General features: G+C 50.5%; 1 protein-coding gene across 1 annotated transcript in view; it reads left to right on the top strand.

Annotated features, from left to right (window-relative positions):
- The first annotated feature begins 2,646 nt into the window (after positions 1–2,646).
- The window catches only part of EFL1 (elongation factor like GTPase 1), a 106,946-nt gene continuing 97,550 nt past the window's right edge, over positions 2,647–12,042 (top strand). Inside the window, exon 1 of the mRNA XM_030317243.1 lies at positions 2,647–2,678. The gene's annotated coding sequence lies outside the window, so the exon portion shown is untranslated. The remainder of the gene's footprint in view (positions 2,679–12,042) is intronic.

Genomic DNA, 12,042 nt, shown 5'->3' with positions numbered 1-12,042 from the left:
AAATAAGCGTTTTTTGTTTTTTGGTTTTTTTTTCTTGAAGTGGCTTTGTAATCTAAAAAAGTCTAGTCTGGACACAGTGTCTCAGAGCCTGTGTGATGTGATTCTGCTTGACTCGTCGGGTGTTTCTTGAACGTCTGCTAGATTCGGGGGGTTTTGCTGCCTGTGTGGGAAGAGCAGAAACTTGTGACTGGGGCAGCAGTGGAGGCCTGGAGGAGATCTGGGGGTCGAAGCAGCACGAGGTGAGGGGCAGAGGTTGGACCCCGCAGGTCCGGACAGCTGGAGGGCTGGGAGGGCAGGGATGGGTTAAGAGGTTTCACAACGTAGTTGGTGTTAAAGGTGACCCTCGCAGGGGGACTCAAGATGGCAGGTGGGGACGCACGTTCCAAGTGGGGACGGCGTCAGTAGGCGAGAAGGGAACGCGTGTGACCGAAGCGCAGGACGCGGGCAGCGCAGAGGTAGCTAGGGGATGATGGTGCGCTGCTGACAGATCCCGTCCTTGCACCATTGCGTTGCTTCCTGCTAAGCGTGCTCTCCCTTTTGCACCCCTTCCTCCTGCAGTAGCCGCAGTGGGTGTGGTGGTGAGGGGGTGAGAGGGGAACGTGACGAGGCCGCCTGGGCCGTAGCTCACAGAGCGCTTCGTGCCGCCTAGGACTGGGATCCGGGTGAGCGCCACCCCGCCCTGGAGTGAGACAGCCCGGGGTCGGAACTGCCTTTGAAGTCACCTCGCCCTTGGGAGAGTCAGCACGCAGCAGCGTCTAGACCGGGAAGACTGTGCCTGCCTTACGGGGCGGAGGGGGTCACCTGGGACGCTGGCGAGGAACCCTTGGCAGGTGCGCGCCCTGTCGTGAGTCTGGTGGTTAACGTTTGCCGTTGGGTAGCAGGGAGCCACCGGGAGAGCAGAATAAAGCAGGGGTGTTGTAATCAACACCGTGGGAAGATTGGTCCGGCGGGAGCGTTCAGTGTGGATGGAAGGCAGAGAGGTCCGTTAGGTGGCTGTCGCTTGTGGGCAGAACAGCCGCAGCGGAGTAGCCCGGGAGCTGAAAGGGCTGGTGGGGTCGCTTCGTGGGTGACGCCCGCCCACGGGTTTGTGTAGTTATGCTGCCCCCATTGCGAGGACCTGAGCTTTGACCGAAGTGTGGGTGTGTGTCCACGTCTGTGTATTTGCTTCGTGAATTAAAGCACGTGGCAGGTCAGTGGTGTGTGGTCCCAGGGATACAGCCAAAGTGCTGAAACTCGGTGCTTTCTCAGCACCTGACGTCCTCGGGGAAATCTGCCTGCCAGACCTAGAGTGGTACCCGCTGGACGGCGGGGGAGTGACGCCCCAGGCCTGTGCGAACACACAGTATTTACGCGCCACACGGAGAACGCGGCACGTGTGTTCTTCGGTGCTCCTGCTGACTGCTTTCTGGTTTGTATGGGTACCCATTCCGTGGCTTTGCTAAAATTCTTAGAGTGTACCAGGGATTTGGTTGTCCTAAAGAAAAGACCCTCCGTTTGTCACTTCAGCCCAGCATTCTTTAAACAGTTATCTGTTTGTAGCACTTCAGACTGTGTAGTCTTTGTAAAATCTCGCGTGAAACTCAGTGTGTGCTCGAGTCCAGACTTTACCCCGGAGGAGACCCTGGGGTGTGTGTCCGGATCTGGGTGGCCTCGGTCGTAGCTGCGCTGTGGCCGATGTCGTCCGCAGGCTTGCCCTCCGCGGGAGGCGAGGGTGAGCTTCCTGGATTGCTTTGCTCATAAGTGTTTCCCGAAGACGGTTTAACTGGCAAGTGCCAGCTCGGGCCATCCTTGGGGACATGTGGCAGGTTATATTGTTGTCCCTTGGTGACGTCGTATGCCGTGTACCGTCCAGAGACGGACGTGAGTCTTCTGCCGTCGTGTTGTTCTGGCCACCGAGAGCTTCAGTTTGTGGCATGGCCGTTAGGGCTGTCATACGATGAATGTAGTGATACTTGATCGAGTTCTCGTAGGACAGAGTTTAGGAGCCACGTGGATGCTGCGTGTCACACATTCACTCTTGTCGCTGGCATGGTAGCTCGTCTCGTCACTGAAGAGTCTGCATTTTACTCTGTCGGTTATGCTTCGGTTAAAAAACAGTTGCTCGATGACTTTTCGGGGGAGGGTGATGAGATCCACGGGTTGGAGCTACAGATTGCCAGCCCTCTGGAGCGTTAGGGTCTGTGTCCTTCCAGGTGACACTCCGTGCAGACAAACTCTTTGAAATGCTTATTATGTCTTAACTTCACTCAGTACAGGTAACTGGGAAATCTTGGCTTAACCAGTTCTTAAGGTCAGAAATTAATTCTGTAGATAGGATGCATCATCCTTCCTCTTTAGGAAAAGAAATAGATTTGAATTACTATTGTTATTTTAACAGGAAAAACTACTCTGGCCGACTGTCTTATATCTAGCAATGGGATCATCTCCAGCCGCTTGGCAGGCAAGGTAAGTAGTTGCATTCGATGAAGTCTTGTTGCCTTTCAGTAGGGAGCAGCTGTCCGAGGTGTGATGTATTCGTAGACGTCCAGAAGAGTGCAAAGCCCAGTTTATGTGTCTGAGAAGCTGCTCGTCTATTTAGCAAGATAATATACATGTTGAGAAAGGTATTTTATGTTGCTGTATAGTAATATGTCCTAAATGCAGAAATGAGTTTTTGTAACAAGTCCGGTGACGGCTGGCCCAGCTGTAGAAGCTCTCACAGAGCGTGAGGTTCTGTGGAGGACGAGTGTGTGGTTTGGGGAGATGCCGGCAGGTGGGGGAGCACAGTGGACAAAGGGGATCGGGGCTGATTTGGGTGCTGTCCTCGATTCGGGGGGAGCATTTGCCTGGAGGCCCCGGGAGAGGAAAAGTCCTGGTGGAGAGAATGCCAGATTCCGGAAGAACTTGAAGGCAGCTGGAGTCTGAGGGTCATGATGAAAATAGTGTCTTAGGAAGTGAAATTAAAGAGATCTTTGTTTCTAGCTGCGAGTGTAAGTTACTCGCAGTAGAAAAATAGAGCAGTTCCTTCCCCCAATGAGTTGAGGATATGATCAGTGGAGTTGATCACAGAGCTGGCATTTCCGATCTGTAGGGAAGAGACGAGCCTCTCCACGCATTGTCCTCGGACAGTTGGTTATCTGCGTGGAAAATAAATAAAATTGGACTTCTCCTTAACACCGCACACAGAAATTAGCATGTAATTGAAACAGTCGTATGTGAGAAGCAAAATTATAAAACTTGGGAAAAGAATATAGGAGAGTACTTCTGTGACCTCAAGAGAAGGTTTCGTCAGTGAGACGAAGAAGTACGTCCCGTTATGTAGGTTTGATCAACTCAAGTACATTGCAACTAAGAACATCTGTTCATCAGGAAATACCATAAAAAGAGTGAGAAGACAAGCCTGGTAAGTGGGAGAAAATAGTAATAACACATAATTGACAGGGGTCTAATATTCAGGGACTGTAAAGAACTTCTATCCGGAACAGAACAAATCTGTAACATAACCATTAAAAAGATGGACAAAAATCTTGAACAGGAAACTCCCAGAAGAGGAGTGCCACATGGCCAGTGTGGCAAACTGGGATACTCAACCCCACTGACAGTCGGAGAGATGTAAATTAAAAAAATAATCATCGTTTATCAGTATTTGTTTATCATTGATCATGGAAAAAGGAGTGAAGGCTCCTGATGCTTCTAGAGATCTTTGGTTTCAGTGTTTGCCCAGACTTCGTCAGACAGCCTAGGAGCAGGGAGAGAACGACCGGCCCCCGCGTGCTACATGCTGGGGAGGGCGTGCGGAACCGGCATGCGTGCGGAACGTGCTGTCTCTCGGGGCGTCCGCTCTCTTCCCTTGGCAGCTCACCTTCCTCACCCCCTCCCCACGTTAACAAACTACGAAGGGCTTTTAGTTTAAAAATGATGTGTTTAAAGCAAAAGTCCAGCTCAGACCGTCTTAATGTCAACATTTCACTGGGAAGTAAGGATGCGTATGTTGCATTTTACAGTTAAGGTACATGGACAGCAGAGAGGACGAACAGGTTCGAGGGATCACTATGAAGTCGAGTGCCATTTCCCTACATTATGCCAAAGGTAAATCAATCTGTGTTTTTATTTTTAAATTTTTTTTTATAATGATTTTATTTATTTTTGAGACAGAGAGAGACAGAGCATGAACGGGGGAGGGTCAGAGAGAGGGAGACACAGAATCTGAAGCAGGCTCCAGGCTCTGAGCTGTCAGCACAGAGCCTGATGAGGGGCTCGAACTCACGGACCGCGCGAGATCATGACCTGAGCCGAAGTTGGCCGCTTAACCGACTGAGCCACCCAGGCGCCCCAATCAATCTGTGTTTTAAAGAAAAATAGTTTGTTTCTTCAGTGTCCTCCTTTCTGTTTCCGGATTAAGTGTACGCTTCCGTTTCCATGCTTTGTACTCCGCGAATTTCCTTCTGGCGTCTGATGATCTGATGCCAGAGTCAGGCTGTCCAGACTCGGACGCATTTGGGGACCTCTGACCGTCCTGAGGGTGAAGAGCTGGCAGTTCACACCTGCCCACGTCCCCCCAGGTGATCGTACGGATTTCTCCACCAGGAGGGTCGCAAGGCCGTAGCCTTCCATTCCTGGCTGGATCCTTCTTCTGTCCTGTGGCCTCAGTACTGGCTTTAGAATCTTACTCACTTGGGTTGCCATGTTCGTTACAGTTTGCTCTCCCCTAAATCGGGATGTCGTTTTGACAGTAACGCTTGCAGAACTGATGTGACAGGAGTAGTCATACAAGTATATGACATATATGTGAATACTCACCAAAAAGCCTGTGTTAGTAAAAATAATGCCGACAACCTCCGTGTCTGCCTTTGGAAAATGGCCAAGTAAACTGATACATCCGTGCTGTGAAACGCACGCAGATGTTCAAACCACTGTTTGATCTGTATGTTATCGTGTAGAAAAAATGTGTTGACAAAAGCAAGTTGCAGAGTAAATATGTGTAAGATGGGAGTGTGTTTTGGGAATAAAATACCAAGTGTGCAGATAAAGATGTCTGGAAGGCAACGTACCGAAGCCTTAACGCCAGTATCCGCGTTATGTGAAACTTAGTTTTCAAAACATTTACTTTTGTATCATTTGGAAATTTTACACAAAATGTGTATTTTTTTAATTAGAAGAAAATAATAAAGTTCTGTTTCATTTCCCTAATGGATCTGTGGTTCGTCTTCCGCAGTGTTCTATGTCTGACACTGACTCCCAGGAATATTCTGGGAGGTGTGACTGTATTGCCTTTGACGCCAGTCTTTAAAATATTTTTGTGTTAAACCAGCCTTGAAGCTCTTGGGTATTCTTGGTGAATTCCACGTGTTTAATATTTAAAGTAATGCCTTCTGTTTTTAAAACTACCTCTCACGTTTTAAAAGGTATGTCCTCATTCTGTGAGCCAGCCAATGGGGCAGCGCTCCGTTTATTTGCCACCTCCCCTTATTTTTATAGACCTCACGAGCTTTGCAGCCTGCCTTTTTCCACACTCAGACCGTTAGTCTCTCTTTGTTGGATGATTCCTCTAGGGTCAGCTTCTGGATTCTGTCTCCAGGTCTCCACCCCCTTTTGCAAGCATCACAGTTTACTTTCTATCGATACCACTCGCCCATTCCAGTGCACTGGTCTCTCTGGTTTAGCGCGGGAGGAGACCGGCTCTAGGGCCCTGGAGGTTGAATGGTCTGCCCTCCGTTTTGTTCAGCTCTGACCTTGGGCGCCTCACTCCCAGACTGTTTTAGATGCGCTCCCTTGACTACACAGAACCGAGGCTTAAGCCCGCATGTGCTGCGGAGGGTTGGCTTATTGAAAGAATGTGTGTGCTATGACATTGGAGAAATGTTCCTGAAAACTGAAAACCAGGAGTGTTCATTGGAGTGACAGCTCATAGAAATTGAAGGCAGATGTTGATTCTGGATCCCAGACGGCCCCAGGTACCGTTGGGACAAGTTAAGGATCTTCCCTCTGCAGCCCCACCGTTAGGTACCCTTGGGTTTTGTTCTCCGTCTTTGTCTCTGTTACCCTTTGAGTCTTTTCTCTATCACAGCTTTTCCCTCCTCTCAGTGTCCCCGTCTGCAGAAACTCCCCTCAGCCTGAACTCTGTTTTTTCAACCTGTTTCCGTTGCTTACTGCTGCTTTCTCTTGTGTTTCCGATCGCACATTCTCAGGAGCAAGATGTGGCCGGGCTTATCTGTTCTGCCAGGCCCGGGCACAGGTGGCACCTGTGGATGGGCCGCCCGCGGGTCGGACGGCCGCCTCCTAGTCTGACTAGTGCCGATGGGAGTGCGGAGTCGTAAGGTGTCAGTTGTGTCTCTCTGGGAGCGTGACTGCCTGGCAGGGGCTCTGGCATAGACATTTGTCACACCTGACGGCTGGTGCGCAGTCTCCTCTCCACATGTACAAAGAGTGGGGCATGTGCCCTCAGACACCTCAGACACGAGATACGCTCCTATCTGCGTCTCAGTCCTGATTCTCTGCAAGAGGGTGTTCCTGCCGCGAACGTGGGGCCATCCGAGAGGGACCTCCTCCCGGAGGAGGGAAACCTGATGGTGAAGAAACTCCACGGGTGGTTTTTGTTTCCTATGTCTGCCCCTTCCTGCCCCCTCCAAATAACCTCTTAATTAACATTTAGCACAGAGATTCTTTTCTAAGTGCTTTCTGGTTCTGACACTTGATCTAACCAGCTTTCCAAAATTTTTTCAAATCCTTATTTGGATCGAAAGAGTATTTTTCTAGTTTAAAGTAAATAAATAGGCTTACAGAACCCAGGCATGTATTAGAAATGCTGTTGAAAACCCAAGCATGTTCTGAGAAGGTGATACAGCATCACCTTCTATATCATCCTCCCGGGACCCAATTCTTGCTTGAGAAGAAGATGGAGCCTCCTGTCTTTACCTTTGTCACCAAAGTTTGCTTCAAGGGTCGGGACCATGTTGTTAACCCTTGTTATTTTCCTGTTTTGTACCTCTCTCTGTGTCCTTCCCACAGGGATATCGTACATTTACCCGGTCAAGAGTTAGGACATACTCCTGGCAACGTACTTTCTATAAAAAAAAATTCTAAGGGGATGTAATTCCTTTGAATCGTTTAGCCTAGAGTTCAGATAAAGATGGGAGAGATGTCTTTAAGTGGGTCAGATAATTTGAAATTCATGGACTGTTCTTTGAAGAGTCTCAAGGCATTTTTGCTTTCATTTCTGTTCTATAGCCATTCTTCATACCGGTTCATAACTATTGCTGTCCTAGAACTTCTGAAATGAAGTGTTCATTCTAATTCACCTTTTCAAAAATTCTAAATAAATTGGGGTGCCTGGGTGGCTCAGTTGGTTAAGCCTCCGACCATTGATCTGTGCTCAGGTCATGATCTCATAGTTTGTGGGATCGAGCCCCGAGTGGGGCTTTGTGCTGACGGTGCAGAGCCTGCTTGGGATTCTCTCTCTCTCCCTCTGTCTCTGCCCCTCCTCCATGCTCTCTCTTGCTCGCTCTCTCAGAATGATAAACTTTAAAAAGAAAATTCTAAATAAACTTACACGTTTCACATTTGTGTGTATTATAGAAAATTCTATACATTATGAAACACCCGAATGAAATAATCACTCCAGTTTTACCATGTCATGTTTTCAAATTTTACGTCTAATCCAGCCGTAATCGTGTGTGTGTGCATGTGTGCATATATGCACATGCAGGCTGTGAGGTCTCTAACTAAATTTCCCCCCCAAATAATGAACTACTTACTACAGGACCAGTCAGATGTGATTATCACCGTATTACTGGTTCTTGATGTGTTGGTGCGGACACCTCTACGTGAGCAAGGCCATCCGGGTAGGCCCATTAAGGGCTAGAGAGTGAATTGTACCCACCCGTGAATTACCCCGTAACCTCCAGGCGGGGACGGATGCCATTCAGCCGCAGCAACTGATGCTCTGTGGGAATCTTTTTCAAGAAAAGGTGGCATTGAGATTTTGGTAAAATCTTCCAATTTTTAAACTATTGGCAACTTAAAATTTTTTTAAACACCATGTAGAACAAATTGTAGCGGACTTTAATTCTTAGGCTTTCTGTTTGTAATGTGAGGCATACGCTAGCTAACAACCTGGTTCGGTGGGACTTTCCGGATCCAGCCAGGAGGCAGCCACGTGTGGCTCGGAGGCCAAGAATAGGCAGGGCGTTGTGCGGGCTCACCTGCTCTTAATCTCCAGAGACCAGGCCAGGGGAGGGGACTCGTGCCACCCACATTCACATGAGGCCAGCATGCACCAGAAGGTTCTTCTCACTCAGGCGCAGTAGCTTCCCTTTCCTTCCAGAAATGTGAACATTAACCCACGTCCCGATGGTTGTCCTAGTTGTGGGACTGAGGCTGGGAGGGACGGGCTCCGTTGTCCCTTGTTTGACTGCAGGTCAAACATTTTCCTCTTAAGATAACACTTTTCTTTGTGAAGCATTCCGTTGGTGACAGGCGTAAGAAAATGGGATCCTGGGCCGGGAGCCTCAGATACGGGATTTTGTGTGATTGTCACAGTGGCTCTGGAGATGCGTACTACCCTCATTTTACATACGTACCGAGTGGAGTTCGTGGAGTTTCAGGAACTTTCCCGGGGAGAGAGTGGCTAGCATGGGGCAGTGGTCCTGGGAACCACATGCTTACACCCCAGCTCGCTCAGCTGGGCCCGGGTCTGGAGGAGGCGGGTCAGTGCAGACCGTGGCCAGCGGCTCCCGAGGCCGGCGGCTCCCGTCCATGAGGGATCGCGGGGGCTACGTACAGATGTCTGGGGCCAGCGTCAACCACGTGCCCGCTGCGCTCGGTCACTGCCCTCGATGGAGGCCCCTCCAGCGTCTCTTCCGCACGTTTCTGTGGCTTTACCGCCCTCCATCAGCCTCCCTCCGCTCCTCTCCTTCCCGAAACTTACACTCTGCAGACGTTCCAAGGGAAACCGGCATCCCTGCCTCCTTGCCGTCTTGTCGTTGCCATTCTCTCTGCTGCCTCCAGGCTGTTTTCCCAGGACACTGCTCTGCCTGTCCTTCTTTCTGGTGAACGCTGCTCCTTCCTCCCGCATCTGTCTCTGGGGTGAGACGCGGGGTTGCCATTCTCTTCGTTCCCTGGTCCTAGTTCAAAGCTTAATTCTTCCAGCCTTGTTTTAACACCCCATCTCTTTTGAGACTCATCCCGTCTGACTGCTCTCGTCTTTCTTGTCCTAGTCGGCTCCTGATGACGGTGCCTGCTTGTTAGTGACTTTGGGGCCTGGCTCATAATGTCCCTTTTTACCCAAATCTGCCAAGTTCACCTTCACCGTGCCCGACGGTGGCGTCTCCGGCAGTGTGGGCTCCTGCTTCTCCACCCGCTCGCTGTCGGGGCTCCTTTCTGGATTGGAGCCTTGCCTGGAACTGCCCATGGCGACGTTTCAGGATCGAAGGCTCCCTTGCCCCCAGTTCTGATTCTCTCCCGCTCTCACCTGTGTGGTCAGGCACCCATTGTCTGACTTGATGATGTTCACGAGTGCCCTTCGTTCACTCCCGGCCTCTGACAGCCCGGATTTGTCATTCTGCCGGCAGTCTCTCCGAGGTCCTCGGTGTCTTTGCTCCCTCGGCCTTCGGTCTTACTTCTCCTGGCAAAACTCTGATCCTTGGCACAGCAAGCTCTACACCTTTTCCTCCCATCCCGGCTGGGGTCCCGGCCGGTCCGCGGGGCTGTGGCACTTCCCTCTCTCCTCTGCCGGGTCTCGTGCGTTCTCTCCAGCGGGCCATCTGAACCTCCTTCTGGGCCCCCGCCCACCTCCCTTCCCCTCCCTCAACCTCAGCTGGCATCCTTACCCGCTGGGTCCCCCAAATGGAAAAGATTCAGCTGCTTGCCAGCTGAAATCGGCCACACCTCAAAACGTAATGGTAGTAGTTTGGTTTGTTTTTGTTTTAATGTTTGTTTATTTTTGAGAGAGAGAGAGAGACAGACAGACAGACAGACACAGAATCCGAAGCAGGCTCCAGGCTCTGAGCTATCAGCACGGAACCTGACGTGGGGCTTGAACCCACAGACCACGAGATCATGACCTGAGCCGTAGTCGGACGCTCAACCGACTGAGCCACCCAGGCGCCCCAAAATGTAACGGTATTAGTATCTTTGCTGACTCTTCTCCTGTTACCACGAAAGGGCCGTGCTCTGGACTTGTGTCCTATGGAATGTCTTCTCTCCTGTAACTTCATCCTCTCTGCTTCTAAGGATGCTCAAGGCTGCCTCATCTTTAGAAAGATGACGTTCATACACCCTTCTAGCCCCATGTCCCCTGTGCTGTCCTGGTCAAAGGTGTGCTGCTTTCACTCAACTTCTTGACCCTGAGACCCGCACCTTATTCATGGCACATACGACCAGTAAGATTGAGTAAGAGGCCATGGTCCCTGACCTTCCCTCCAGGGTGAAGTAAACAGATTCCAAGCAAGTTGCCAAGTTTGGAACCCTCACGTAGGTTCCGAGAAACGAACGTCGACCTTTTTCTTATGCAAGGCTTCTTTATCCTGGTTCCTACTCATACATCCTTTTGAGCGAAAATGCCAGTGATGGACGAATCAAGACGACGTGGACGTGTCGTTCCTAGATTTACTCCCCACGCAGCAGGGTTTCAAAGGCGGAGAAGCTCTCCGTGATGTCAGTTCAGGATGTGGCCACGGGCTGAGCTGCGGTGTCGGTGGGCACACGCAGAGCCCAGGGCCGGTGAGGTAAAGCGTAGCCAGGGGAGGCCCACGTGTGGTCTGACCTGTTTCGTGCTGGGAGGAGTCTGGAGAGGACTTCGGGATGGGCCGTGCGGCAAGAAGCCTCATTTGTTGGCCATTCAGGGTTGCATGTGGATCACTGTTTCCTCCCTCCTCCCTAAACCACCTCACGTTTGACATTTTTGCCGGTGGGGTCAACCACCCATGACCTCTTCCTGTAACAGCCTTCTCATGAGCACACGCTGAGTTCTCCTGCTGGGACCCGTTCCCTGTGTCAGCAGATGGGAGAGAAAATGCATCGCGTGGTTCCGTGAAATAAGCCATCTCGGTTGATCTTACATGATTTTATACATTAAGATATAAAAAGGGACGACTGTGGGATCTCCTGTGGAAGCCTGTGGCTGCCGTATAGTTGGGGTAAATTCACGTCCGTGAGTGTTCCGTGTTCTAGGCGATGTCCTCAGAAACACGGTCTCATGGCCCCGGTTCTGCCTGTATTCCCGACACTTCTGTTGTGGGAAGTGGCATTCTCCCGGTGTGCTGGGGCATAAAGACGCCTGTGTGATGCGCACATCATCGTCCACGAGAGGAGTGTGTCTCTTCCTTCGTTTGAAGCACGTTTTCTCTCCTCAGCTTTCCGTGTGTGCGTTGGCGAACATCTCCAGTGTTTTGGGGATTGAATGTGACCTTACGGGAAGTTTCCCTCTTCACAGGGATCTTTGGCAGGTGCTCGTGACAGATGTGCATCTTCAAATGAAACGATGATCCGTGGTGCTTTAAAACTGGAGGACTCACGGGCAAGGGAGACATTATTTTCCCATAACTCCCTAATGGCAGAAATTTTGTGGAAGGTGCCTCCCATGATTAACTTCAGGTCTTCCAACTTTTTCTTTTCCCCAGTTGCCTGGAACATAAAAAAAAAAAAAAAAAAAAAAAAAAAAAAAAAAAGATTGGTGCTCTGCTGATTAGACCAGTGCCTGAAATGAAGGAGCATATTTTGGAAGGCCTGGGATGGATGGTTTAATGCTTTAGCAGGAGTCCATCCTGTGCACAGCTTCAGGAGTGAGGGACAAATCAGATCATTTAGGGGGTGCCTGGGTGGCTCAGTCGGGCATCTGACTTCAGCTCAGGTCATGATACCACATTCCATGAGTTCGAGCCCCGCGTCGGGCTCTGTGCTGACAGCTTGGAGCCTGGGGCCTGCTTCGGATTCCGTGTCTCCCTCTCTCTGCCCCTTTTCTGCTCAGGGAAACAAGCCAGGGAGGCACAGTGTGGCTGAAGACAGCAGACCAGTTGTGCTTACTGGCTTTCTTCCCCCTCTGAGGGACATTGGATTTCTTTTCCC

The sequence above is a fragment of the Lynx canadensis genome, chromosome B3 (assembly GCF_007474595.2).
Source record: "Lynx canadensis isolate LIC74 chromosome B3, mLynCan4.pri.v2, whole genome shotgun sequence".
Taxonomy (NCBI): Eukaryota; Metazoa; Chordata; class Mammalia; order Carnivora; family Felidae; genus Lynx; species Lynx canadensis.
Note: the sequence above shows the minus strand (reverse complement) of the source record. Positions and strands in the feature narration are given on the sequence as shown.